Genomic DNA, 25,656 nt, shown 5'->3' with positions numbered 1-25,656 from the left:
ACAGTAGTTGTTCGATGGAATGTCACAAGAGATATGATCACATGATAGGTTCGCAAAGTGTTGTATACTCATGGCATCTCACAATGTTACCTTGGTTAAATATCAAAGATCTCAACAAATTTCTTGTAATTTCTTATATTTTAGAATGGAGGTTTAATGACAAAGTGGGATGCTTTGAAAAGGGATTCATTAAAGAAACACTACTTTCTATATTATGAAGAACATCAAATTTGTTCCAAATAAGACTTAAGACTTCTAATGATGGCAAACACCAACTCGCGATGATTTGAATAAAGTCAAGTGATAACAATCAAGTGAAGATACTTAGTAGATGTAGAGGTGGTTGGAGAGAATCTCCTCAAAGACAGGTTATTGGTGGACAAATATTTCTTCGTGTCAATGATCATTTTATCAATGCATGGGCGCATTGCAATAATCAATCCCTTAAATTCTTATGGAGAACCTCAAGGTTGTCTTTTCCTTTCAAATGGAAAGACATATTGAAAGTCCAAATGAAGTGGATGAAGCCAAAGAAGTACCTCAACATAACTTATTACTTTGTTTTTCATCAAAATCATAAAGTTTCAAGTTGTTCTTTTTGTAAAAAGTGACTTATGTCACTTATTGTAACCAAAGGTTAGGAAATTGACTTTTTCTATGCATAAGTGGGTAAGTTATTAACTCATTGAAATTCACGCAGAAAAGAGTTAGTTATTAACCCAAGATTAAAGTTAGTTATTAAGGCGGTTATTCTGGTAATCCTATAAATACAAGGCTATTTGTAATGTAAAGAAAAAAGAGACTTTTTACAGAGGGAAAAACTCTACTGGAATTCTAGGAGAAACCTGTAATGACATTTTGATTTGCACTATGTATAGAAAGGATTTTGGACTTGTATATTTCCAAAAGGATAATGAAGAATACGTCTTAGTTCGTATGTTCTAAATCTATTCATCTGTTATTATTGCCAATTTCTCATATGTGAAATTGGTAGTCTTTTTATGCATATGTGATTTGTGCAATTGATGTGATGATGCACAAGCAACCTTTGGTATCTTAGTTTGAATATGTCGAAGTATCTTATCTCTACGTATGTTGAGATTTGTCATTCTTCTTTGTCGTCATCTCATGGCTAAGCATATTACGTTACAAACTCCCCTCGTAATTTGTTGCGAATGTTGAGAAATCTCAGTTGATGGTCATATGTCTACTATTGGGGTTTCTATCTTTATTTCTTGTTTAAGTTCTACGTTTTCTCCTTTATGTACTTTCAAGTTAAAAGTACACAAAAATCCTAAATACCCCTATCATACGAGGGATCTGCCCCTCTCAAACGCAGAGGAAGATCATGTTTCACATAATGATCTCTCCAACTGTTGGAACGTTTGTCACTGCTCATCGGGCAAACATGGTCAGTTTCAGATAAACGACCGCAGTGACAAATCTGTTTACCAACACATATATATAAATATATATACTATATGTATATGTATGTAGATATGTATATATATGCATATTAATGTATATATATGTATATACATACATATATATGTACATACATACATACATACATATGTATGTATGTATGTATGTATGTATATACATATATACATACATATATGCATATATACATATATACATACATACATACATATATGTACGTATATATGTATGTATATACATATATACATACATATATGCATATATACATATATACATGCATACATACATACATATGTATACATATATGTACGTATATATGTATGTATATACATATATACATACATATATACATATATACATGCATACATACATATATACATACATATGTATGTATATATGCATACATATGTATGTATATACACATATACATACATATATGCATATATGTATGTATATATGTATATACATACATACATACATACATACATACATACATACATACATATGTATGTATATATGTATGTATATACATATATACATACATATATGCATACATACATACACATATATACATGCATACATACATATACACATACATACATATATACATACATATGTATGTATGTATGTATGTATGTATGTATATACATGCATATATGTATATATGTGTATATACATACATACATACATACATATGTGCATATATAGTATGTATGTATGTATGTATGTATGTATGTATGTATATATGCACATATGTATGTATGTATGTATGTATATACACATATACATATATATATATATATGTATGTATGTATATATGCACATATGTGTGTATGTATGTATGTATTTACACATATACATACATATATGCATATATGTATGTATATGTGTATATTCATACATACATACACACATATGTGCATATATACATACATACATACATACATACATACATACATATGTATGCATATATGTATGTATATATGTATATACATACATATATACATACATATGTATGTACATATACATACATATATACATACATACATATATACATACATACATACATATATATATATACATATATACATACATATGTATGTATATATGTATGTATATACTATATACATACATATATGTACATATATGTATGTATGTATGTATATACATACATACATACATACATATGTATGTATCTATGTATCTATATACATACATACATATATACATACATATATACATACATATATACATATATATACACATGATATATATATATCCCCTTATAGAAAAGTACAATTACAAGGATGGTTTCTAAGTAAATGTTAACTTATGTGAATGGGTGCTTGAAGGTCTTAAACTTAATTTAAAGTGCTTTAAAAAAGATTAAAATGATTAAATCAATCAAATTAGGAAAACATAGAAGAGAAGATGAAGACACAAATTGATAACAGAGTTCACCAAATGGCTACATCTTTGGTCCCTCTCCAACAGGGTGACTAATCCTTGATTATGCTCCAAATCCGATTTACAAGGCGCTTCAATCTGTTACAAGTCTCCACAAAGTCTCCTGGGACAATAATGAGATCTACAAAATTTCCCCTCCTTTAAGTACAAATAAACTTGGCTTAAAGTCTTTCTCAACTATTTGCACAGAGTCAAAACACTATCATTATCTAATTTCCAATCCTCCTATCCCCTCACAAGCCAAAAAATCCCCTCTTAAATACGATTCCATATGCTATTATGGAGTTAAAAATAATATTTCCCCATATTTCCCATATCTCCCCAATTTACATTAAAAATATTTAATATATGTTTCATATTGAACTGAGCCCCTTTAAAATATTTATATATTATGTTTTTTGCATTTGTTTTCAAGATTAATATAATTGTGTTTTTTTTTGTGCTTATGAAGAGAGGGGTTGGGCTAAACCCAAGCCCCTATATACTCGGCCCACCACATGTCAACAAAATCAGATCATGCCAAATATATCTTGAAACGTGTGCAGGCCTTGTTTGTAGAGAGAAGAAAGTGGGACATGGGGGGTTGGCGGTTCAAACCCTTTGCCTCCACCAAATATGTGAGTATTCATTTTAAATATAACTGGTACCAATTGAAGTGAATGGCATGTGTGGTGCATTGGTTGAGAGGGAAAATAGGAAAGGAGTGGTTCAAGGTTTGAACACAACCAAACCAGTTTTTGTTAAACAAACAAATCAAACTCATAGAATACCACCATGTGAGTGCCACATGGAACTTTTTCTTTGATCCACACTTGACATGTGTCACACCTTGATTGCACCAAGTCAATGATGAAGTCAACCATCTTGTAACACGTGTGGCTTCCTGGTTGGTCCATGTCAATGTTGAGTGCCACATCGCCTACACAGTCATATTGTCATGTGTTGTGCCACATCAGCACATACCATGTTGATGTCAACATCCATGCCTAGTCAACCCTTCTTTTTGCAAACTTTCACTGGGCATATCACACTCATACGGACTTCATTTGACATGATTCAAGCACTGTCAAAATCCTCTCAACAAACCCTTCAATTTGATACCATTTTTGACCAATTTTGAGACAATCAACTTTTTGACCTAGAATCTTCATCTAAAATCTCTATTCCGGCCAAAGTTTGACCAAACATGACTTGGACCTACAGACTCATTTCAACATAATTCAAGTTGTGTTGGGTTCGTATCAGAGGTTTTACTCATAGCAGCAATTTCGCTCCTACCTCAAATTTCTTGGGGGTTCACTTTGCATCTGCATAGCTTTTCTACTAATCGTTAGCTTCTTCTAACACTTTTCTAAATAGCTTGACTTGTTCTTCCATTTTTTAGAGCATTTCAAGACTGACGGTTATCATATCTTCTGGCTTATCCAAGCTGATAGGAGTTAGACACCTCCTTCCATATAGTGCCTCAAGTGGTGCCATCTTGATTAATGATTGATAGGAATTTTTAAATGAAAATTCAATCAAGCATAAGTAATCTTCCCATTTGTGTTCTTGATCCATGTGGTACATTCTTAAAAGGTCTTCTAGAACCTGATTGACCCTATCTATCTAGCCATTTGTTTCTTGATGATAGGTTGAAGTAATGTTCTATTGAGTATTTAAGGTTGCAAATAGGATTTGGTAGAATCTAGATCTCATTCTAGCATCCCTATATGGTATTATCTTTTCTATACGTTGTGTAGTCTGAATATTTCTTGGACAAATTTTTGGGCTAGCATGTATGTGTATCAAGCATACATACTCATATACTACAAGTCAAGGTTCATTTTTTAGAACTTTTTGGAGAATAGAGGTAAAGATAAATATTGCAAACCCTAGAGTTGAGGGCATATGCATATTCTTGAACATGAGAGTGCAAGAATGAAAGCTCATGTTCATGATTATGATGTCAGATGAACTCTGCAACAATTAACTCGATTGAATCAACATAAACATGTTGTGAATGGTAGCTATCCATAATCATATAAAATAAAAAAATCTAAACCAACAATGGCTAGATAAAAGATCTCAAACCTAGAGACAAGTCTGCCTCTATACTGATTTAGTATGCAGTTACCATAAGAGAAAGCAAAGATTGGTCAATTGAGCAATTCCTATTTATTGGTTCTAGCCGAGTAGAGTGGTGAAAAATGACTCCACATTAAATTGTTCTTGTAACTATGAAAACCTTTGGCCAAGGTGACACTTTCAATTACAAGCGTATGTCAGTTCACATGGTCCATATGCACTACCTATTCAGAGGACATACTAGTTAGGGGGTACCTATAGTGTGTGACAAAATAGGGTTGTGTAGGGACAAAACAATGGACTTAGATGGCATTTGACCTTTAACCTACTTACACTGTTATGAAGGGCATGGCCACTTTCAGTAGAAAGATTGGGTGGTAAATCGCCTTGATGATACTTTCCCTCTAGTTAATTACTTGGGTTTATAAAGAAATCAAAATGGATTACCAAATGTTGTAAACTCTAAACTCCTCTTGTACTTTAAGTGTTATGTACTCAAAGTTTAAAAAGTTCTTGAATTGTTTATATATATTTGTACTCATTCATGAATAGTTAATGTTATTGCTTACTTGTCCAAAAGTTAAATTTTCATTTACTTATATATATCAGGTAAAATAAGTTCTATGTTTTGTCAATTTAATTAGTTATATAATGTTAGTTTACATTCTTGTTCAACAATAGTAGTGTAGCTTGTGACATATGGTATTAGAGCTACCAAGTTTGACACTAAACCTAAAGCTCGCCGCCAATGAAAAATTTAGGCTAGCAATTAAAATGAAGCATTTTAGTGAGATAGGATGTGGATATGAACAACCAAACAAAAGAGAGCTCATGATGCAATCTATGTTCAACTTTGGAGAAAAACCAACATAAAGTATGATTACTCTTGCTACTATTTACCTTTTGATACAAAAACTTTAGCAGAAGCATTAAAATGACTCAAGAGAAAGAGACGAACATGGACAACTTTAGGGAGAGAAGTTGTTAAGGCATCTATACTTTTTAAGAAGAAACCAAAACTTGAACCCAAACCTGAGAGCTCTTATGCAAATAAAATTGAGTCAATTGATCAAAAGGAACACCGTGTACCCACACCAAGCTTCAGAATAGTTCCTTTTTATAAATTTGAAGGGCAAGAAGATCCCATCATAGATAGTGATAGTAGCTCTTAAATAGAGCATTTTGGTTGTAAATAATGTTGTAAATGCAATAACTTTTTGAATATGATCAATGAATATATACCAATTTTGTTGTGTTGTATTGTATGCATCAATTATAGTAATAAATGAGTTGTTTAGTTAGTAAAATCAAACAAATATTTAAATAAATAGGCACCTAAAATAAATGAATAGTGATAGGGAGATTGAGTGAGAAGTTTCTCAATAGGTCTAAATTCATTTAATCTAGCAAGTGAACCCAAAGGATATGCTTTTCTTTTGTGTTTAATTTGTGTTTGTAAGTTCAACCTTCAACACCCACACCTCTTCTCAACCAATCACCCTATTGTGTTGCTACACTCCCTTGCTCAAGCATATATTCCACAATGTTGCTCAAATCCTCCACCATAGGTCCACACCCCAAAATTTTGTCTTAACTATCAAAATTGATTGAAATAGGCCCATTGTGTGTCTTTCAACTTTTTTTCACAAGTTTAGAAGGTTCATGCACCCTTTCGGGTTCAACTTTTGGTGAAAACAGGGCTAAAAGGCTACTAGCTCGTGGAGGCCTAATTGGGTGAATTTTGCTTGCACAGGGAAACGATGACCATAACCATCATGATACTTGACTTGGAAGGTGTCAACGAGGTCCAAGCTCAAATATTTTAATGGTTTTGGCTCCTAAGAAGGTGGCTTAATGATTGTCCATATTTTTAGGCAAGAAAGGAGGGTTTTGAGAGGGTTTTGCTCAAGCAACATAGGAACTCACTCTTACACCACAAACCAAGCCTCCAAACTCTTGTAGAACCTCTACCACATAATTTTGAACTATTCTCCAACTCTGCCCTGCATGACATTATACCAAACATTTGCCATACAACAACAAACTGACTGTTAAAATGCACTGCCACTACTAATTCACTATTTTTGATGCACTTTGAAGGGTTAGAACTTCATAAATAACTTCACCAAAGCATGTAACAATCTCCAAACACTTTGTTAACACTTTTTACAATGTCTTAAAACATGGACATGTTCATAAAGCCATTTATGATTCAAAAGACATTAAATTCCCCAAAACAGGGTACTCACTGCCAGCCACAACTTGACTCAATTTCAAGGTAAAATAAACACTGTTTGGAGCTCCAGATACATCTAAAACTCCAAGGAAACTAGTGCAAACCTCTGCCTTAAGTTTTCTCACTCAAATTGACCTTTTAGTACAAACAAATTTGGTCTTTGCTCACATTTGCTAGCCAAATCCATCTCCAACTTGCCTAGCATAAACTTAAAGACACTTCTTTTGCACCACCCTAGCCAAAATATGAAATATTTACACTGTAGATATGCCATAAAACTTGTCTAAGTCCACCCATGGGAGCCCAAACCTGGATTTAAACAAGCTGATGCATTTTGGAGGTCAAAACCCTTGACAGGGCAGTCAAAGAGCAAAAATGAAACTATTTTGTACAACCAACTTCCAAATGCAAAACCAATGAAAATATTACATAAAATTATTTGAATGTACATTGAAATCAATCTCCAGCAAGTATAGTACAGAAGGAAACTGTCCAATACAGATTGTCACAAGAAAATGAATTCAAAAACCATTAAAAGCCAATATTTTTTATATTTCTAATTGAGGATGTCTTTCAAATACAATTACCAACCCTATACAAAGAAGAGAGAGGAATATTTATAGAATCATGATTTAGTTATGAGGTCCTATATGGACAACCATCTGTAGGAGGTTTGCTTTTACAAACTTGTCTTAAAAATGATAACTTTTTTCAAACAATGAAAACAACTTTTGTTGCTCCAAATGACATTTTTGAGCAACCTAACTTATCTATCCCTCCTAGACACTTAGGAATGTTTAAAAACACTCACAAAACATGTTCCAAAACTTTCCCAACCATTTCTAGGCCTATAAGGCAATTTCCCACTTTTTAGCCCTTTTTGGCCTAGAAGCACAAAATTGACAACTCAAGCCCTAAGAAGCAAAACCTGATCTCTCAAGCACAAAATGAGATCAAACACTTATGAAATGACTAAACACAAACTAAAACAACATTCAAAACCTATTACAAGACTCACAAACACTTAAGCATGAAAATACTAAAAGGGAGAGTGAAACATGACTAGGTGCTCCTGCACCAAATAGGATGGCCAACATTCAAGATAACAGTAGAGGATCTGGACCACCAAAGACTCTAGTGGCTAAACTAAACCAACTCCTTCTCATGATAAAAGAAACCAAGACCAGGCCTCAAAACCTTGAGTAGTAGATAGAGGGTTGGAATAAAAACATAGATGAGGAGCAAGACTCTCAGTTCATATACAGTTATAATAGATAGGAGTACACCACCTAGAGTGATCATAGGGGGGTGGGAAATCCCATACAAAAATTAGAAAAGGAGAACATGTATCCAACATCATTATTGATGACATGAAAAAGGTTAAGCCACCTAAGTATGATGGTTTAGTGTTAGGAGATGTTGTTGAAGCATGGCTAACGAAAATAGAAAAGTATTTTGAGATCCATGACTATGCCAATAAAATAAAAGTTGTATGGGGAGCTTACAAAATGACAAGAGAAGCTATCAGTTGGTGGATTAACAAGAAGATAGAGTTAGGCCTAAGGTCATCTGACGTAACCTGGGATTCATTTGTAGAGTTTTTTAAGGAAGAGATGGTTTCCTCGACTCTTTTTTGAGCAAACATTAATAAAATTGTAGGGCCTTAGACAAGAGGAGATCTTCATAAATGAATATTGGGAGAAGTTTACCTGAGTACTTAAGTATGTACGCCAATTCTAGGAAAATGAGATAAACCAAATAAGGAAGTTCGTCATGGGCCTCAATAACCAAATAGGTAGGTCAGTAGATGTTTTTGTACCAACCATTATGGATGAAACCTATGAGAACATTGTTAGACTAGAGAAAAATATCAAAAAGGATGATGCCATCAGAGATTGGAACCAAAATTAGGTGAAATAGTCACAATACTCACAACCCTTCAAGAAGAAGGGAAATAGATATGATTCAAGAAAAAAGAGAGGAAAGGGGTCAAGGGTAACCATCAAGATTCAAGAGGTGACAAAAAGGGGTACAACTATCCCAAGAAGGATAGTGAGGCAACAAATAGGGGACCACTAGGGGTTTGTTTTAATTGTGGAGGTTAACACTATGCTAACCAGTGACCAACAAAGACTCAAGGAGGGCAGCAATAGAGAAACCTTATGCCAACTCAGCAAATAGTGTTCCAGTAAAGAATTCATGCTAAAGTGGATAACAAGCAAGCAGAATATCAGATCACCCCAATCGAGACTACACGTACACTTTATGGGAATCTCATAACAGTACTTATTGATACTGGAGAGAGAAAAAAATTATTTCTCCTAAGTTATTAAATAAATTTTCCAAATGAGTTGGTTTTATGGTTGATTCATGGACTCTAGAGTATGCAAACTAGTCGAGAGCTTGGGTAGAACAATGTGTGTTTGAGGAAAGGGTCGGTCTTCTTGGCTTCACAAAGGAACTCAACTTTATGTAGCACCCTTAGGATCATATGATATAATCCTAGGGATGAATTGGTTATGGAAGCATATAGCTAGAGTTTATTTTTTTTCAAAGACAATAGAATACTTAGATGACCTAGGAAATAGGGTGTTATTTCAAGCCACCTGACATGAGGTGAAACTATGACAACTCACTGCTACCCAATTAAAGTAGAGAGGAAAGAAAGGATGCAAAATATTTATGGTCAAAATGGAAGAATTAAATGAGTCTTAAGGAAATCAGTTTCCATAATGATATGATGATTAATTAGATAAGCTATCATAGTGAAATGGACTCAAAATAGAAAGAAAAACAAGAAAAGTCTTTTGAAGATAAATATCTCCATCTTTAAAATTATAGGGATGTGTTTCCCAAAGAATTATCTGGACTACCGCCAAAGAGGGTATTTATTTTTTAATAGAAGTGGTGCCAAGAGAAGAGCCTAGCTAAATCCCCTTATAGAATCACAATTGTTGAACTCATGGAATTAAAAGAACAATTGTAAGTATTGTTGAGCAAAGCATTGATTCGACCTAGTGTGTCACCATTGGGGGCACTTGCGATTTTTGTCAGGAAGAAGGATGGAGCCATTTGCTTATGTATTGACTACAAGATGTTGAATAAAGTAACAATAAGAAACAAGTGCCCCTTGCCATGCATTGATGATCTATTTAACCAAATACGAGGGGTCACAATGTTTTCCCAAATAGATCTATGGTCAGGATACCATCAGTTCACGCTTAAGGATGATGATATTCACAAGACAGCTTTTAGAACCTGTTACAAACACTACGATTTTACAGTGCTACCTTTTGGGCTTACTAACACCCTATCCACATTCATGAATCTGATGAACAACGCATTCCATGGTTTCCTTGACAAAAAATGTGTTGGTGTTTTTAGATGATATTTTAATATATTCTAGAAACAATAAAGAACACATGCAACATTTACAAATAGTTTGTCAATGTCTAAGAGAGAACAGACTATATGGAATCTATCTAAATGCACTTTCTTTCAGAAAGAAGTGCAATATCTAGGATATATCATTTCTACTAAGGGTATAGTTGTGGAACCAGCCAAGATAAAAGCTACATCAAAATGGCCAACCCCAAATGTGCAAGAAGTAAGAAGCTTCATGGGTTTAGTAGGTATAGGAAGTTCGTAATGAACTTCTAATGAATAGCCTACCCCATAACCTCACTCTAGAGAAAGGGGGAATGATTTGAGTGGACTAAAAGGTGCCAAAATGATTTTGAACTCCTCAAAGAGAAACTAACCATGACATCGATACTTAAGGTGTCATTTCTAGAGGGACATTTTATGGAAGTAATTGATGCCTCTAGAGAAGGACTAGGAGGAGTTATAATGGAGGATGGGCAAGTTATTCCCTATGAATCTTGGAAATTAAAGAACTATGAGAAAAAATATGTGCCTCATCATCTAGAACATGTTGCAATTGTTCACGCTTTACAGATGTGGCATCATTACCTATTAAGGAAGCCCTTTTAACTCTAATCTGATCACCAAGGGATAAGATATATTTTCACCCAACTAAATATTATAACTAGTTAGAGGAGATGGTTGGAATTGATAATCGATTATGAATTTTGAATAAATTACGTAAAAGGAAAGGAAAACTAAGTGATAGATTCTTTGAGCTGCAGACATCATATAACTGTCATTTTTCAGTTCACACAGATTTCAGGACACGAGTTCTACAACAATAGGAGATGGGTATTACTAGCAGGTAAAAGAAGCCCTTCAATTTAGTTGACAAGACCCTAAATATGAAGTATTCAACTTTGAATCTAATGATCTATTGAGATATCAAGGCCTAATACATGTGCCAAAATCTCCAGAGTTAAGAAATCTAATATGGAAAGAGGTGCATTTAGCACCATATTTAGGTCATCTAGGAGTCACCAAACTCCTAGCAGACATAAAACCCCTCTATTTTTGGAAGGACGTGAAAAATGATGCCACAAGGTTTGTGACTAATTGTTTTGAATGCCAACGGATGAAAGGTAGGACACCAACACTTGACAAGTTTGTTACAACCTAATGTCATGGCGAAATGGAAGTGGTATATAATTGGTATAGACTTTTTCCAAGGATTTCCCATGTCCTGGAACAATTATAATGTTATATACTAGTAGTGGTTGATAGGATAAAGTAGCCCATTTTATACTTGGAAACTTAACAGATTGAGCACCCATTATATCCCACAAATTTGTCCAAGAAATATTTAGACTACACAAAGTAACAAAAGAGATAATATCATATAGGGATGGTAGGATGACATCTAGATTTTGGAAAACCTTATTTGCAGCCTTAAGTAATCAAGTGAACATTAGCTCAGCCTATTATCTAAAAATGGATGATTAGACATAAAGGCTCAATTGGGTTATGTAAGACATTTTGAGAATGTACTACATGGATCAGTAAAACAAATGGGAAGATCACTTACCCTTGATTGAATTTGCATATAAAAATTCCTATCGGTCGTCCATCAAGATGGTACCACTTGAGGAACTATACAAAAGGATGTGTAGAACTTCTATCAATTGGGATAAGCTAAAAGATAGGATAATCATCGGTCTTGAAATGCTCTCAGAAATGGAAGAACAAGTCAAGATAATCATTAAAAAGTTGGAAGGAGCTAACGATCGATAGAAAAGTTATGCAGATGCAAAGTGAACCCCAAGGCAATTTAAGGTAGGAGCGAAAGTACTCTAGTAAGTCAAACCTCAAAAAAGTGCCATCAAATTTTAAAAATCTTCAAAACTTGTACCCAAATATGTAGGATCGTTTGAGATTCTGGAATTCATCAACACGGTCACATATAGAATTTATTTGCCACCAAATTTTTCCTAGTTGCATGTTTTATTTCATGTATCTTACCTTTAAAAGCATATATCAAATTTTGCACATATAATTGATTTGAATTATTAGCAAGCACAAGACCTGTGGGTGGTTGTGACCGAGTCACTTAGGGTGCTCAAGGTACCTATGCTTTGCTTATGTAATAGAGAAGCCAAGCAATGTAAGGTCCAATGGAACCAATACTCTAATGGTAGTACAATCTGGGAGGATTATGATGAAATCCACCAGAAGTTCAATCAATTGTTTAATGTTTACAATAGTTGAACTATTTCCAATGTTTGGATAAACACTCTTTCTTTTTTATGTTAATGTTGATACTTTTAATCATCTAGGACAATGATTCATAAGGGGGAGGATATATCACATCACTCTTTTTCATTGATACGTTGTTATGCTTAATTTGCATTACTATGTGATGATGAGTTGATGACAATTTCAACAGTGGTTCAAAACTTCATATGTGAGATGATTTTATTTGATAAGTCAATAAGTTTTATATTGCTATCTAGTCATATCATACATGTTAGAATTACTTATAAGATTTCGGATGAACTACATTGTTTTGACCTAGTGGTTGCAGGAAATTCATCATCCTCGAGGAAGGGAGGGAATGTATCATCGAGTATGGGAGGTAATCAACTGAATTGTCGAGTTGTCATCTGAGTATCTGAAACCTGTAAATATTGGTCATGTCGTGTTTTGATGATTGAGCCTAGAGATGTGGAGTCATGAACCAGCTACCTATATGGTTAACCCTAGATAGTAAATCGAGTTACTAGGGTTTCTTCTTAATGAAGAACTTGTGATGTTGAATTAAAACATCAAATAACTAAGTTCAAACTAAAATTGAACTGATAATCACTTTGGAATTATACTTTAATTTAAATGTAATGGAATATATTTGATACATAAATGATTATGTATGTATAATATAAGAAGTACACATATATATGTATATACATGTATGAAATGTTAATGTGACACAAGTATATGTATACATATACTTAAGTATGTATATGCATGTTAAGTATGTATATACCATGTATAGTATAAATCATAGTCATATAAGTATCGTTAAGTGATACTAGTGAGCTTATAAATCAATTATTAGTCATGTATAATCTTGAAGGTCGTGCTTAAGAATTTATTTGCAACTATATTATATTGGTCAAATTACTTAAGTAAAATTATATTATCTTGGTCAAATTACTTAAGTAAAAGTAAGAACTTTATGTTTACCAAATTCTCTAAGCATGGTGGTGCTAAACCATACTATTATAAACCACATCTTTTTTTTTATCAGTAAAGGCAGAGCCAAAATTTGTATTGATTTAGGTTAGATACAAAGATTTCTTCACTAAAATTCATAACATTCAAAAAACCTGTTCTCAGAGAACCCAGCATAACATGGTTCCCGCAAAGGGCTAGAAACCTTTATCAGAGCCATCAAAAAATATAGTAGTCTAAAGAAAATGGGACTATAAATGATAATGGCAAATTTCCAACTGCCTAGAACCAGAGTATTTAAGCATGAGAGTATGAAACCAAAATAAAATATATACAAATTTATGACTAAGTATCGGGTAGGGAAATTGAAATATCAACATAAGAGGGCCTAGCTTGTAGAGGGAAGGTTGGGTTGTGGCAGCTCCATTCTTGCTCGACCACGACCTCTACCTATTGGACAACCCCAGCCATGACCCGCGCTCCTACGGCCTCTGCTCGAGCCACCTCTGCAACTCTGCTCAGGTTTTGATTCTGCCTCTGCAGCTTTCATAAGCAAGATTCTGTTCATCTTTGCAAACTGAAAGAGATCCTCCTCTTTTCCTTGAGCCTCTGGGTCGTCTCCCAAGAACCTCCACTTGAGATAGCTCAGACCTACACTAGCAAAGACTTTGTGTCTATCCAGATCTTTACCCTTCAGATCAAGTAGGAATGGATAGTATTTGATGATCTCTCTATGAGCATCGAAAAGAATCCGGTCACTTGGCCGAGGTGTGCCAGAATCATGGAGGGCCTTATTCAAGATTTCTTGAAATTACTGGAGAATTTCCTCAAGAAAGAGCTCCTTGGTAAGATTACAAATAGATTGCTTGGGTAGCTTTTGGTCCAACAAAGAAGCCACAAACCTGGAGGAGATGTTGGTGTTGTCTCGCGGGTATTCATCCCTGCTCAAATGGGCACTACCCAGGATCATTTTGACTGCAAGTAGAATTGAAGGGTCTGCATGGATAAGGAGCCACTTAAGTCTCAAATCTGTGATCATTATAAACCACATCTTAAATCATGGGAAAAATATTAAAGCTCAGCCACGTGGGTAATAGAACCCAAGGCAAAGGAAAATGAAAATACAATGAATGAATGTGTAACTTCTTGAGAAGGAGTAAATCAAAACATTCAAGTGGAGGTTTCACATAATGAACTCAAAATTCATTGAAACTAATTATAATTTAATTGAAATTTTCTTAACTATTTATAGATTAAAGATAATTGGGAAAAGCTTGAAGTTTGTAGATTATATACAGAAAGAAGCTTGAATAGAGGATTATCACATAACTTGTTTTGGATGGAGAAGCTAAGAAATTCAAAATATTGTAGAATAGAGATTTGAAATACCGTGGTGAGATGAGAAAGAAATAGTGAAGGCTTGGAAGAAGTAATCTACTCGACCAACTGGTATACAGGCAAGTAAGTCAGGTTCCCATTCTGAAATTCTTGTTTGAATTCTGAAAATTAAAAAAGAAACTCTAGTCGAAATTCTTTGTTCTTATTAGATAGAAATAATTCTAAGACCTAAGATTTTTAGGTATATAGGTTTATATCACTATTGTTATGTAGTTTATTAAGCAATAAGCTTCATAGCGTAGCTATGTTGAAGCATTTATGACTGTTTAAAGAAAGGGTATCCCTTTGTAGTGTCTCAATTCTGAAATGGGAACCTTATATAGTGGCTATAATCTAAAACATATTGTTGTCACAAACCATAAAGCAAGCAATGAACTTAATAATATAAACCTTATGGGTAGAAAAATAGCAACAACAAATAAATGTTAACATCTTTTATTGCTAAACAATATAGTTGTATGCTTGTAATATTCTTTACTTAAGCAGAGATTAACTTGAAGATACAATATCTTCACTACGCTTAAATCTTACTTGTTATTGAAGAAGATTGACCAACTAAACAAGGTTGAAGGATCCAATTTAAGTATTGAATAAGGAAGATTTTGCATTGTGTTTACATCTATATTTTTGAATAGTAAGCCTACGTACTCATATGCTATAAGTCAAGGTTCATTTTTCAAAACTTGTTGGAAAACAAATGTAAAGACTAATATTGTGAACCCAAGAGTTGAGGGCATATGCATATTTGTAAATGTGAGAGTGCAAGAATGCAAGCTCATGTTCATGATTATGATGCCAGTTGAACTCTACAACAATTAACTTGATTGAAGTAACATAAACATGTTATGAATAGTAGTTGTCCATAATCATACAAAACAACAAAGTTTTAACCTAGAATGGTAAGATAGATGTTCTCAAACCTAGACACGTGTGTGCCTCTATACCAAGCCAGTATGCAATTACCATAAGAGACCGTCGAGATTGGTCAGTTGACTAATTCCTATTTATTAGTTCTAGCCAAGTAGGGTGGTGAAAAATGACTGCACATTAAATCGTGCTTGCAACTATCAAAACCTATGGCCAAGGTGATGTTGTCAATTACAAGCATATGTCAATTCACATGGTTCAAATGCTCTACATAGTCAGAGGTCATACTAATTAAGGGGTACCTATAGTGTGTAACAACTAGGGTTCTGTAGGGTCAAAACATCGGGCTAAGATGGCATTAGACCTTTTAAGTTGCTTATACACTTATGAAGGGCAAGGTCTCTTTTAGTAGAAAGATGTGTGGGAGATCACCAAGTCTATGGTTGGGTGGTAAATTGCCTCGATGATGCTTTCCCCTCTAGTTAATTACTTGGGTATATAAACAAATCATAATGGATTACCGAATGTTGTAAACTTTAAACTCCTCTTGTACTTTAATTGCTATGTACTCAAAGTTGGAATAGTTCTTGAATTATTTATATGCACTTGTACTCATTCATGAATAGTTAATGTTACTGCTTTGATGCAAGAGCATCCCCAGTCGATGAGCAATCTTGCATCAACTAAAACTATTTCTTTTCAGTTTGATCTTGTTTAGTTCTTTATGCAGTTTTTTGTGTTCTTACTGGTTGGCACCGGTAGTTGCTTGTTTTTCATGGTAGATCTTATTCTTGGTTTCCAGGTGGTTTCATTTGCTTAATTCCATATTTCTAGTTCATTTGGGTTCTTTTCTGATCAGTTATCGCTTCCGGTTGACTGTTTTTGGGTTCTAAGATAGTTCTTGTGCTTACTGATTGGTTTTCCTTCATTACCGGATTCTTGGCGTGTGGATCTATCTTGGGTCTTGTCCAATGTTCTTTAGTGTGTGGCCAACCTTTCTATTGAATTGCATCTCTTGGTTGTTATTTTTTGGAAAGATTTCTCTAATTCTTAGGGCCGACCTAGTTACACATTTCATTTTCCTACATTGGTAAATGTAATCTTATGAGGCCGTCGACCCAGATATGTTCTGGTGGGTATAAATATGATGTTATGTAATCATTTGTAGGGGCAAGGGGAAGTAGAATTAAGAATAAGGATTGAGCTTTCACATATTGTGATCTAGTTGATTCTTAGAGTCCCGAATCGGATTGTATCTAGTTGATAGCCTGCATGTAACTGATTAATCGTCGGATGTTCTTTGATGATTATATGATGATTGTCGGATGATTGCCAGAAATTCTAAGGCATTAATATGATTTGTTTATGCAATCTTTTTTATGTTTTCTTGCTCCTTTCGTTGTGTTGCTCTTGCTACATAAGTCAGATGTGTAATGCCCCGCTAGGATAACCCTGAAGGAATAAAACTAAAACATTAGATAAGAGTGTAAACAATTTTTTATTTTTTTTAACTTTAATTAGTTTATGATAAATTGAGTTAACATAAGTTCAGATTTCACAACGGAAGACTTAACTAACACCTAAGGGGTTTCCCAATGTGGTTACTTGGCTCACCACTAACTCAACTCATGCTAATTACTCTAATTAAGTTGATTAACTTAATGACATAATTATACTTAAACAATGGTTAAATTTATTCGATAGGTTAAAATATAGATAACATGATTAAGTTCATTCATTGCAATTTAACCATACATTACATCCAATCTTAAATTAAAACATATGCCATACATTTAATTTCCATGCATACTTTATTTGCATTATAAGATAATAAATACTTTGCATTACACTAAACTTACATTCTTCGTGATCCATATTACTGCATCTAATTAGATAACTTCATACGTGCATTTAATATTAATATCATCTAATCTATATTATACATTTTAACCATAATAACATTCATACATCCAAAATAAAAAGGAACCAGATGAACACATACACCACACAATACCAAAAATGATATCAGAGTTCACCCCTAATGGGCTACATCTTCGGGTCTGCTTCAACTGCAAGATCACTCTAATAAATAATAGGGTGAAGAATACATAAGGTTCACATCAATTACATCCTGCCATTAAGGCGTACAAAAGAAAATATGATGCACATGATCACATTGGTCCAAGAGATACAAGAATGATCCAAGAAGAAGAAAGAGGATCCATCTGAAACATGAAATGGAGCAAATACAAAAGAACAACTGGAGCACCAGTGAAGCTAAATCCTTGCAACCCATCATAAGCATCCCATGGTCTATCATGAATATCAAGTACTCTCAAAGGCAAAAGCAATCAGATATGACTCCACAATAGTGCTCCTAGCAAAAACAACACAAACTATACACTAGTGAGCATAAGGGATGAGTGCCATCACAAAGTTTGGTATGGTTACCCGAGCAGACCTACATAGGTCTCGGCCTCATCCACTGGGTTACCCTGGCAACCTCTCCCAAACCTCCGGCCCCATCCAAGTCTCATGTGGACCCAACACATCCTTTTGCGAAGACAAGGTTGTTGGTTTGCCATTTCAGGCCTTCTCACTGCATCCTAAGTTTGTACTAGCACTCATCCCATGCGTGAGGCACAATTATCTTACTTAGTGTTTTCATCAACCAAACTCCCTAATAATCTATTAAGTTATCACTTATTTAGACAAACTTTTGATGAGTTACCCTACTATCACTTTGGGTGCGGCCCCCACTCGAAACCCACTTAACCACAAATCAGACGAACTCCTAAAACCAAGGTATACACAAGAAATAGTACCCGGAGTTCCATACGGTAGGAAAAACCCACTTGGCCAAACAAACCCTCACACAAGGTGTGCTAACTGACGATTCTCTGACTAGAGACATGATTAGTTACAATCAGCCACATGACAACATCCAAATTAAGGACTTGCCATTTTAAAATTAAATACGAATACAAAAATCAAACACACATTTTCATTAATCTATAATGACAGTCATTTTTCCATTTTATTAAAAATACAAATCGATCAAAGTTTTCTAATAGATCTAAATTTTCAAAATACAACATTTGAAAAATCACCATTTCTTAATAAATTAACTCCAAATTATAATTATATAATTTTGCCTTCTTTCCAATACATAGAAAAATATAAATTAATCAATTGATTTCTCTAAAATGAAGATATTATTAAATTTCCAACTATATCTATTTTCTTCATTTTCCATTTCCAAATTCCCCAAATAATATATTATTTAATTTTCAAATTTTCCAAATAAAATATTATTTAATTTCCAAAATTTACAAATAATATATTATTTCATTTTCCAATTTCCTAAATAATATATTATTACATTTTCCAATTTCCTAAATAATATATTATTTCATTTCTAAAATTTCCAAATAGTATATTATTTCATTTTCCAATTAACATATTTTCAGTGAGCATATATATATAAAAAAAATACAAAACTTTATATATATTAAAATATATTTTAAATTAAAATTTAATATATAAAAATAAAAACTTTAAATAGAAAATGTGGCCCCACAACCGTGGTTACCACGGGCTATGGTTCCACAGCCATGGTTCCCACGGACTGTGGTTTCCACAGTCGTGGTGCCACAGGCTGTGGTAACCACAATGGGCCGTGGGTTGAGCCATGGCTCCCCACGCCCATAAAATATATGCATTTTTTTTTATTTAATTTTTTTCTTTTTAATAAAACAATCCCCAAATATTTTTTGTGCAATCTCAGACTCAGAATTTTCTGAGAAAATAAATTTTCCAGAATATATATATATTTCAATATGAAAACAAACCCCCAAAAAATCAAATTTCACCAGCATAATCCCATATTTGGGCAAATTTGAACAAATTACACACATTCATCCAACCAATTTCACAAAGAATAAACTAATTTTACAATTTATGAACCAAAATAAGAGAATTTAAAATGAAATTTCTTAACAAAACCCATTGTGAATAGCCACACTCATTTTCAATTTGAAATCCATTTGAGCAAACAAGAAATTGATTTGGAAATGGGAAATGAAATCAAGGAGGGTTTAAATTCGAAATTTAACTTCTACTCTTCCTATTCCATAAATTTAAGAGATATTTCAAGCAGAACACAACCAGATTCTTTCAAATCAAAATTGAATTTCTTTAGAAACCAAGAAATTAGACAAGAATACTACCTCTATTAGCAATCCTGGAAGTGATTTGGTGAAGAGCCCAGCCTGCAAGCTCAAGAATTTCTTTCCACCAAAAATGCCCCAAAATTTTCCATCAAAAACAACTCCTCTCAAATTTAATGAAAACCCAGGTTAAAAGGAAATTTTGACCTAAAATCTATTTTTAGGTTAAAATTATTTTTTTACCAAATTAAAAATCATTTCCATTATTCAAAAATCCTCTTCTCTCCAAAATTTGATTTTCTCCCTTTTAATTAAAAACTAACATTTCTATTTCAAAATATCAAATGAGGGTAAGATATTAATTTTCCAATTTCTAATTAACCTTTTTAAAACAATGCATACAAATCATTTAATTCACAATTTGAAAATACAATAAATCAAATTTGCTAGTAATATGCATTAAACAATTTTATTTATTGATTAATCACACAAAGGGGTCCTATTTAATTTAGTCCCTTTTATTTACGAATGCGTAAAAACACATTTAATCTAATTAAATACTTAGGATTTAATAGTCAATTTTACCAAATGCATAACACGCAACTCAAGAAAACCAAACAAATACATGACCCGCATACCCAACAAAGGGGAAACTGACGACGCTCACTTGAGCACGACTAGGGTAAAACGTAGGGTCTTACAACTATCTAATCCACTTCCATCGGACCAATAAGGCATGCTCAGACTTGCAAAGCCCAGTGGAGATGATACCCCGTACCTACACGATACTTGTATCTGCAATCTCCTGCAACAACTAACCACACATGCATACATATATATTCAATGAAAGTGTTAGTCTGGGGTTAATAACACCAACCAAATGAACAACTAATCACACATAAAAATCAATGTGTAATCAACATTCACTGATACACACATCAAGCATTATACCTGAATATAACATCACAACATGGTATATCAACCATCTAAGTAAGCCACTAAAAAGTCAACCAGGGTCAAACTAGGTTTAAAAAGTCTGATTAGGGCAGGGGTACTATAGGATGACTCTCTTTGAGGGTTTTACCAGTTATTGTTGCATCATGCTTACTTTTAGAAAAGTTAAAATTTTATTTACTTATAGATATTAGATAAAAAATAGTTCTATGTTTTGTCAATTTAGTCAGTTATAGAATGTTAGATTGTATTCTTATTCATATATAGTAGTGTAGCTTGTTATGTTGTTTTGTCTTTATTTGTTCACTTTTGGAGGTTAGGATTTCCTTAAGAACTTTTTTTCCTGGAACATTTTTGGTGCCTATCGTGGATTTTTGGGTGTCATCATTTTAAACTCCCATAGCGATGAAGGGTTGAAAACACTCTCAAACCACACATGCAACCTAAACACATACAAAATGCATCTCAAATATGCCATTAAATGTAGAAAATCAGCAAACCACTTCTCATTAATCTTATCCAAATGTTCAGGAAATGAACAAATTGCATAGTAAATATGCTAATACATTGTGGGTTAGCCTTATAGGATTCAAATAACACTCCAGATACAAAACTGGTTAAAGCAATCAATTTAACTAGAAGAAATTACAAAAAAAACACTTCATCTCATGCATCTTGAAACCTGCAATTTCTTCATCTTGAAACTTCAAATTTCTTCAAAGACAAATTTCTTCTTCCTCTTAAACTTTCCAAAAATATGAAAATGTGGATCCTAAAATGAATGTTGAAACTTGCATTTTAACGACCATAGTTTCCAAACTTGAGGTTTAATAAACCCCAAAAAGTCACACCCAAACAAGGTAAAGGCATCTTCCCAGCTTAGAAATTGTCTTCAAAACTTCTAATTGCTTTGTCACCTACACCTCCAAACCTATCAATAATATTAGTCCATTATGACACCAACTCCACTCAAGAGGACCCTGAAATAGAAACTTCTCAGTAGCTCATTCTTGGGCACTCATTTGAACAACTACCTTTTGGGATTGAATTTGTGAGTCACCACAAGTTGTAACTCCAAGAATCTACACCCCAAGAAGGATATTCCAAATTTGAGGTTGAACATGCCAAATTAAAAGTTGAATCTCCTACCACCATGGATGCTCCTATATCAGACACCCAAGGTCATTTGAAATTTTTCATGAGTTAAACTCAAAAACATTTGTAGATTATGTGTTTATCCCCTCTTTCTCTTTTCCATACTCAATTCCTTACAAAGCCTTAACAACACAATATTTTTTTTAAACCCTAGGGAAATTACACATGCAAATTGTGTTGAATTGGTTGAAAGGACTAGAATACTGAGAGGGGGGGTGAATCAGTATTCCCACATAATCTAAAACTTTCCACAAGCTTTTATTGATATGTTAATTTCATTAATTAAACTCATCAACATGAAATAGAAAATGCAGAGTAAGCAAATAACACAACCACAAATGGAACAATGGATTTTATACGTGGAAAACCCAAATGGGAAAGACCACAGAGAGTGTTATCTCTCAAGATAATATAACTAGTTATATCGTGTTTATAAAAAGGGTGGCTCACTATTGGATGGCTCATTGTCAGATTACAAAAAGGGCAGCTCACTGCTGGAATGCTCACTACAATAGAAAATAAGTGAACTGGGAAAATCGCATCTCCTAATGCATGAAGTCAGTTCCAAGTTAAGTTGTTAATGTTTGTAGCTTCAGTCGAATGATCATTTAGAATACATATAATGTATGTTGATTAATAATAATATATTATTATGTTATACTATTATATTATTATTAATCATATAAAATTTAATATTCAATATTAATCTATTATATTATTTTAAATTAATAATTGATTGATGAAACATTATAATATTGATTAAATTATTATAATTAAAGGAGAGACATGTTTGTTCAAGGACATGCCTCTCCAAAGGAATATATATAGTATAATGTTATTCAATTTGAGAACACATAGAATTCCAAGAATGCAAGTATCAGATTGAATCAGATATATACATTAAAATACATCAATTAAAACCTGGGAAAATCAACATGGCATCAGAGCTCAGGCTTGTGAAGTTTAATTTTGAGGTTGGAGAGGGTTGGAGAATTCAGTTTTTTTCCGGAATTTTCAGTCTGAAATATGCCATTGTACAGCCCTTGGTTGGCCTCAAAATGAGGACTATAATATATGGATGGAAAGCTTTGTGTTTCTAGTTTTAAAATATGTTTATCTCATCAAATTTGATTCAGTTGTGTGCAATATATGATGACTTTGGTGCAGATCAGTTGAAACCCTACCTAGGGTTAGCAGTTTTGGGGAAAATGTCATAACTTTTGTTTTAACCGTTGGATCTAGCTATAACTTGAAGGAAATGTTTGTAATTAGATTTTCTAACATCTCACTGAAGAGATTGGATAAATTTGGTAAATTTCAAAATTTATTAACGACTGTGTGTGGCAGATCATAATGAAAGTGTTGATCAAAATTATGAAAATGTTCTACATCATTCAAAGGGAATTATGATGAGAGATGATTCATGCGTGATATTTCTTATATGGGCTCACCTTATGAAAGGAAATGTTTTAAACTTAAGATAAGTATTCCATGTTTTATTAAGGCACATGAATTATTGAGTTTGTAATTTGTGCTATAATATTGGCTAGTAAAATCTTGTATGCTTCTATCATTGGTATTTCTGTTCGAGATAATTTATGAGCTATTTGTAATCTCTCTCTGACATACCTTCAGGATGAAAGCACAATAAAATTGAATTAAAGGGAGAAATAAATTGATTCTTATAAACGAATTGATGATTGAGACCAGATGCAGAGGGAGTCTGACATTTCAAAAGAGAACAAGAGGTTGATACAAGAACTTGAGCTTCAGAGGGAGCAGATGGTTTAGTCAAATTGTGATAATTTTGATCATAGTGATTGAGAGGGATTTTCACTATTGAAGGTGAAACACTTATGAGGTAAAACTTGATTCAATTGATTATTATACTAATGAAATCATTTAATTCCTTATGGGCCCTGTGTAAATCATAAGGAAGTGACGACTTCCAAATGATTTCCACTTGTATTTTTGAGGTTATTGGAAGGTGACGATCTTACAATAACTTGAGCTTGTGGATAGAATCGCTGATAGAGGCAATCCACATGAGAGCTCATGGATAGAATCACCGACTGAGGCAATCCACATGAGAGCTTGTGGATAGAATCGTCGACTGAGGCAATCCACGTAAGAGCTTGTGGATAGAATCGCCGACTGAGGCAATCCACGTGAGAGCTCATGGATAGAATCGTTGACTAAGGCAATCCACTTAAGAGCTTGTGGATAGAATCGCCGACTGAGGCAATCCACTTAAGAGCTTGTGGATAGAATCGTCGACTAAGGCAATCCACGTGAGAGCTCATGGATAGAATCGTCGACTGAGGCAATCCACGTGAGAGCTCATGGATAGAATTGCTGACTGAGGCAATCCACTTAAGAGCTTGTGGATAGAATCGCCGACTGAGGCAATCAATGTGAGAGCTCATGGATAGAATCGTCGACTGAGGCAATCCACGTAAGAGCTTGCAGATAGAATCGCCGACTAAGACAATCTACGTGAGAGCTCATGGATAGAATCGCCGACTGAGGCAATCCACGTGAGAGATTATGGATAGAATCACCGACTAAGGCAATACACACAAGAGCTTGTGAATAGAATCGCCGATGGAGGCAAATTCACACCTTGAGACTATGGTTCCCTGTGATGAGCATCATATGGTTGATGCAAATACTCCCAATATCATGAGATGATATTTTTGAGTTATGGTGAATGTCATGTGCCTTGATATTCTTGTTTATACCATACTTCCTGATATCATAGTGAGATAATATTTTCTCCATTCCATAATTAATCTAGACTTAATGCATTTGCATTGATTTTATCTTCCTTAGCTAAGAGGGAGTGTTAATTATGTTTTGTGTAGCTATGGTGAGGGCCATAAGTGTTGACATCAGAGATCACTACACATTCTGTTTAATCATCCTCCCAAGCTAAGAGGGAGTGTTAATGTTTGTAGCTTTAGTCGAATGATCATTTAGAATACATATAATATATGTTGATTAATAATAATATATTATTATATTATACTATTATATTATTATTAATCATATAAAATTTAATATTCAATATTAATCTATTATATTATTCTAAATTAATAATTGATTGATGAAACATTATAATATTGATTAAATTATTATAATTAAAGGAGAGACATGTCCGTTCAAGGACATGCCTCTCCAAAGGCATATATATAGTATAATGTTATTCAATTTGAGAACACATAGAATTCCAAGAATGCAAGTATCAGATTGAATCAGATATATACATTAAAATACATCCAATAAAACCTGGGAAAATCAACATAA

The sequence above is a fragment of the Cryptomeria japonica genome, chromosome 5, assembly GCF_030272615.1.
Source record: "Cryptomeria japonica chromosome 5, Sugi_1.0, whole genome shotgun sequence".
NCBI lineage: Eukaryota > Viridiplantae > Streptophyta > Pinopsida > Cupressales > Cupressaceae > Cryptomeria > Cryptomeria japonica.
Note: the sequence above shows the minus strand (reverse complement) of the source record.